The sequence below is a fragment of the Uranotaenia lowii genome, chromosome 3 (assembly GCF_029784155.1).
Source record: "Uranotaenia lowii strain MFRU-FL chromosome 3, ASM2978415v1, whole genome shotgun sequence".
NCBI lineage: Eukaryota > Metazoa > Arthropoda > Insecta > Diptera > Culicidae > Uranotaenia > Uranotaenia lowii.
Genome location: NC_073693.1, coordinates 175,708,772 through 175,714,798, shown reverse-complemented (window position 1 = coordinate 175,714,798; position 6,027 = coordinate 175,708,772).

The following is a 6,027-nucleotide window of genomic DNA, read 5'->3' as shown; positions in this document are numbered from 1 at the left end:
ACACCTGACCGCTGCTGATACTCTTAAACATCGTGATTGTAATATTCCTATCGATTTAGCGCAAAGCTTCAAAAAAGAAAGAATGAAAAGGGAATGTTATTAGAATCAAAAACTTTAAGGTCAAGCATTCGTAATAAATGACTTATTTATTATGACTTCATAAATAACTAAAAATACATTGATTTACGCACAGACATGTCTGCACAGATTTAAGACTTTTGCATTGCAAATTTCCACCAGCACTTTACGAGAAAGCAAACACATTTTTAATCAAACATTTGCGCCTTTTAGTTTCTATAAATCGAATTCCATTAACTTTATTTCATCTTTGTCTTTATTTCGAGTTTTTGACAAAGATTCGATACCTACACAGTAAATTTTTGCCTCGATTTCCAGCAAAAAAAGTTGCTGGAAACGTTCAGCAATCTAAATTTTTGCTGGAAACCAGCAATCGGTTTTTCAATTGCTTGATTTTTCAGCATTCGGTCGTGTTCTTGTCATTTTTGCTGAAAAATCAGCAATCGGGTTTCAAATTGCTGGACTTTCCAGCAATTGGTCTAGTTTGCTGGAAAATCAGTAATCGAGCTGTCAAATTGGAGTCTGTAAAATTTCGCATGCTGAAGCAAGGTGAGACCCTTTTTCACGATTTTTGGTAAGATTTATCCAACTATTTTTATTTTCTTCTATATTTTAGCAACCAGTCATCAAGTCAAGGGTAAGTTTTTATTGGACAGGTAGATATTCCATGAAAGATACTAATCAAAACTCTTTTTTAGGTGGCGGATGATCAACACTTTGGCACAACGCTGCCGCCCCAAAGCTGGTGTTGGAATGTAGAAAAAAATATTTCTGAAAATAAATACATCCCTTAGTGAAAAATAGGAGAGAATAATTGTTTTTCATTGCTTATTATATGCGAAGCCAGTATTCTGTATTTAAATTTGGATTGAAATATAAATTTGATAAAGCTGGTTTCCAGCAATCTGGATTGCTGGAAACCAGCATTTACGTTTGCTGTTTTTGCTGTAAAGTCAGCGGGACAAAAACCAGCAAAATTTTACTGGTTTCCAGCAAAAAAAAAATTTGCTGTGTAGAATATGTCATACAAAAGAGCGAATCAAAATAAGCGGAAGCTTAATACAAATTTTAAAAGCTTAGCTAAGAGACTAAATATAGATAAAGAAATAAAAAAATGGAAATTCAAAAATGATTATTATTAATTGTTCCTAGTTATATTTAAATATTTTTTTGTGTTTTGGATTATCTTTTGTTTTGTAATAGTAAAGAATAATACAAATGTTTCATTTCAAAACCAATATACATGCCATTCGGAACCTGAGATGAATTTTTATTTAATTTCGTCACATTCCATGGCGGGAACAGATTTTTTCCTTCTTGGTAATAACAAATGGCATGATGTTTTATGTGCGTATTTTCGTATTAATTTGAAAAAATGTGCTTAAATTTTGTTTTCTCCTTGATAATCGTTTCTGTGGAACTATTTCAGCTGCGATTTTTTATTTGTTTAGATTTTTGTTTTGCGTTCACGTGCACAAATAAATGATGGGAAAATATTGAGAATCGAAAGAGTTTTTTTTTATTTAATTAAGTAAAATTGGTTTAAATTTGGAAGAAAAAAACATTTCTGTTGCACACATTTGTCTCAGTTAATAAAAAAAATCAATCTGTGCCCTTTCAAAATGTTAATCTGGAGTTGTCAAAATGCTAATCAGGGGTGCCGTCCAAAAATATTTTCATCACTTTTTTGTTTAGTTTAGGAAGACATAAAAAAAAATTCTGCTCATTTAAGAAATGAATTCAAAATTCGCACCACCAGCCTTAACTTTTTTCATGTTTTTCAAAAGGTATGTCACAAGTCTCTCAGGCATAATTCCAAGTCCATAATCAGAAAACATGGATATTAGTTGTCAGCCTTTTGTTTTTTTTTTGAGCACTGGCATTTCGGAAACGATTTGTTAGCATTGATTTTTTTAATCAATTCATTAATTATAAACATTTAAGAGAGATTATTGTCATGTTATTGCAGGATAATAGCTCGGTATAATATCCTTTGACCTAAGATCTGGATTTGATAAATGATCTAACAAACTTTATAGTTTGATAATGATAAACCAATTTGTTTGAAAATGTTCAAATATTAACAAGAAACATCTAGCATGAGACAATAACAATACCATCTTTTAATACGAATCGTTTGAAAAAACCCATTTTTTGCCAAATTGAAAAGCGACACCCGTCATCTAGTAAAGAGAAAATAACGATATTTTTACGTAAATTTTGTATTTTCGGTTAAGTAAACATTCTAACAGGAAGAATTTCAAATGAAAGTAATGAAAATTATAGACGGATAGATTAGATTAGGAAGCATGAAAGGTGTTGAAAATGAGCCAAGAGCGTGATTTGAGAAAACTTCTTGCCGCACAAGACCATTTGTCCCACACCGTATTATTGTCTAGAAGAAGCAAAGTCGATAGGCTGACTTTGCATTGATCTACACAGCTATATTTTTTTTGCTGGAAACCAGCAAAATTTTGCTGGTTTTTGTCCCGCTGACTTTCCAGCAAAATTTCCAGCAATTTCAATTGCTGGAAAAAACAGCAAACGTTAATGCTGGTTTCCAGCAATTCAAATTGCTGGAAAATCAGCAATCCAGATTGCTGGAAACCAGCTATTTCTTTCAACACAACCGGCAGTATTTAGTATGAAATTTATATTTCAATTCAAAGTTACAGTTTAATATTGGCTGTGCATATAATAAGCAATAAAAACAATTATTTTCTTCCATTTTCAATAAGGGATTTATTTATTTAAAAAAAAACTTTTTTTTACAACTTTCTAAAACCGGCTCTGGGGTGGCCGCTTTGTGCCGCAGTGTTGATCATCCGCCACCTGTAAAATAGTTTTGATTAGTATCTTCTATGGAATATCTACCTGTACAATAAAAACTTACCCTTGACTTGATGCCTGGTTGCTAGAATATAGAGGAAAATAAAATAATTATATTAATTTAACCTAAATTCGTAAAATAGAATCTCACCTTACTTCAGCGTACGAAACAAAAACAAACTCCAAATTGACAACTCGATTGCTGATTTTCCAGCAAACTAGATCAATTGCTGGAAAGTCCAGCAATTTGAAAACCGATTGCTGATTTTTCAGCAAAAATGACAAGCACATAACCGAATGCTGAAAAATCCAGCAATTCGAAAATCGATTGCTGGTTTCCAGCAAAAATTTGGATTGCTGAACGTTTCCAGCAATTTTTTTTGCTGGAAATCGAGGCAAAAATTTACAGTGTATACAATGATACATGGATGGATCGAAGCACGTGTTGTTCGTACCCCGATCGGACTATTATTAGTAAGCAAAAATTTTATAAACAGTTAAGCAGTTGACCGATTGAATTTAATATCTTTTTCTTAAAAAAAAAAAAAACACTTTATGCGCATCAAAATCTATGCATTTTTTGAAACAATCAAATAAGGAAGGTAATTTAAAGTAATTACTCCGCCCCATATTTTGTTCAGAAATATTTACAAGTATATTTTCTTAAACCCTTTTTGTTTGTTTGTTGGTTCACTAAAATTTTTATGGTGCAAGAATAGAAACAAACTATTTCATTTAATATAACTGGCATCCCTGATCAAGTCGAGTCGGAGTACACGCTATTCACAAGTTAGACGAATTTCTTGAATTAATGCTTCCATTTTGTCCGCTAGAGGATGCTGATGGTGTCGCCTTCTCATTATATGAAGAAAATAAGTGTGGTGAATATTGGTTTCAATTATATTTGCTGGAAAGGTACCGTAAACTGGGGGAACTTTGATCACTTTTTTCATTCATTTTTGAATATTTTGGAAGGGGTTGCTTTTTCGTAATACCTAAAAGCTTTAAAACCCTTACTGAGGTGAGGAGTATTAAACATGATCATTGATTGCAGTAAATTCAAACGACATTTGTAGTTATTATTAAATGTTTGTTACAAAACCAGATTTCAAGTTTCGGGGTAACTTTGATTACTATGGTTTTTACGTATCTCAACATCTTCAAGTTTATTGTTTTGATGCCATTCAGCACAGAATGCCAAAAACATCGATAACAGTAATTTTTTGTTTGGGCTCAATTGAATTTTTCAACGTTTTCTTTCAAAAACAAATATACTCGAAAGCTGGACAATTTGCTGCATACATTTAGGGGCAAAAATTATAAACATTTCTCAATTTTTTTTGGCCTCACAAACAAATAAAATTTTACCTTCATGCAATTCCCTAAGTCCTCGTACTGTTCCCATGTTCTTTTTTTCTTCAAATTTAACAATTTGATAGGGTTTGTAGCCATTTTTTCTATACAGGCTTTTTCATGGAAAATTACCATTTTTTTTAATATCCAAAAATTATCATTAAATGACCATAAAAATAACACTTAAACTTAACCTAAACCAAGGAAAGAGTTGAACTTTCACATTAAACAGTCCATTTGCTTCTACTTGCTTAAATTTGATCAGGAGAGATGTTTGTTCGTGAGCCTTCAAAAAACAAGATATTTTAAGATTTTAAAATTATATTTTAAGTAACATAAAAAATCTTCTAATAAAAACAAAATTAAGCTCATTTGTAACTCAATCTACAGGCTTTCAAACGTAGTAAACAGTTTTCAGATATTTTAACTTTATACTTAGTTAATGATGATTATCTGCAAAAATTTCATGTAGATCAAAGTTACCCCGCAGATCAAAGTTCCCCCAGTTTACGGTACCTTAGTACCCTACACATGATTCCTAATTTGCCGATACTCCGGCTGGCTTGAACCCACAATCCATTGTATATCAGTTTTCCGTTCGTTTGATGCCCTGTCCTACCCCCCACTAAGCCCCCATAATAGAGTTAAGCTATTTGAAAAATCTAATGAATAAAAATTTACACATTTTTCCATCTTACCTTTAAACCAACTGCACTTTTCTTTCATTTTTGTACTTACCTAAAATTTGAGTTGATAAAAATGAACTTTATGATATCAAAAAGTAACGAAAGCTAGAATACATGATACGATTGGGTTTACAAAAAATTATTATAGCAAAATGATGACATCTTCATGTTACGTAAAATACTACTCATTTTAAATTATAAACTAGAGTATCTACTCAAACCACTGATTTGACGTTTAATGGTATCCTTAATATTTTATTTTATTTCACTTTTTATTAAACAAAAGATTTGTTTAAAAAACATTAAAATTGCAGTAATGATATAACATCAATAGTTATTCATAATAAATAACAATAATGGAAATACTATATCTCACGCAAAACTTTTTATTATCGCACGCAGAGAAAAATTGGATTTTGATACAAAACATTCAGTTTTTTGAATCAAACTCCTGTTTTTTTTTAATCAATGAATTATCGTTCTGATTCAAATAAATAATTTTTGAAAGAAAGAATTAATTTTTTGAACTGAATAATTTTGGACTTTGAATTTAAACAAATTTTTTGATTCAAAAGAAATTTGTTCAATTGCACATTTCGTTTAAAACAAAGTAAATTTTTTTTCAACCAAAGAAAATTGTTTTCAACAGAAAGGAATAATTTCTTTAAATTAAAATTTTAAGCTTAGAAGATATTTTGGATTGAGCAAGAACCGAATTTCGAATAAAGTTTGTCCGGTTGTGTTGAAAATCAAAACTAGTGAATCAGAGATAGCTATTTATGAGGATTCAGGATGAAGAATGGTAAGTGTGTGTTAATCCATTAATCAAAAAGTGAATGTTTAAGATTTTATATAAACTCTTGCATTGTTACAGGACCACGGCTGATTCCGCCCCAAATCCAGCGGTCTGATTATCTTCGGCCCGATCTTCAGCGGCAATCACCAGTTGAAGTTCTAAGAATATTTGACACCCCTCCCTCCTTCCAGTTAGGATATATGCAGGAGAGAGGGGGCCTACCTTACAATTTTTAACATAACTGGAGAACTAATGAAGCTAATGGAACCAAATTAGGCATGGGAG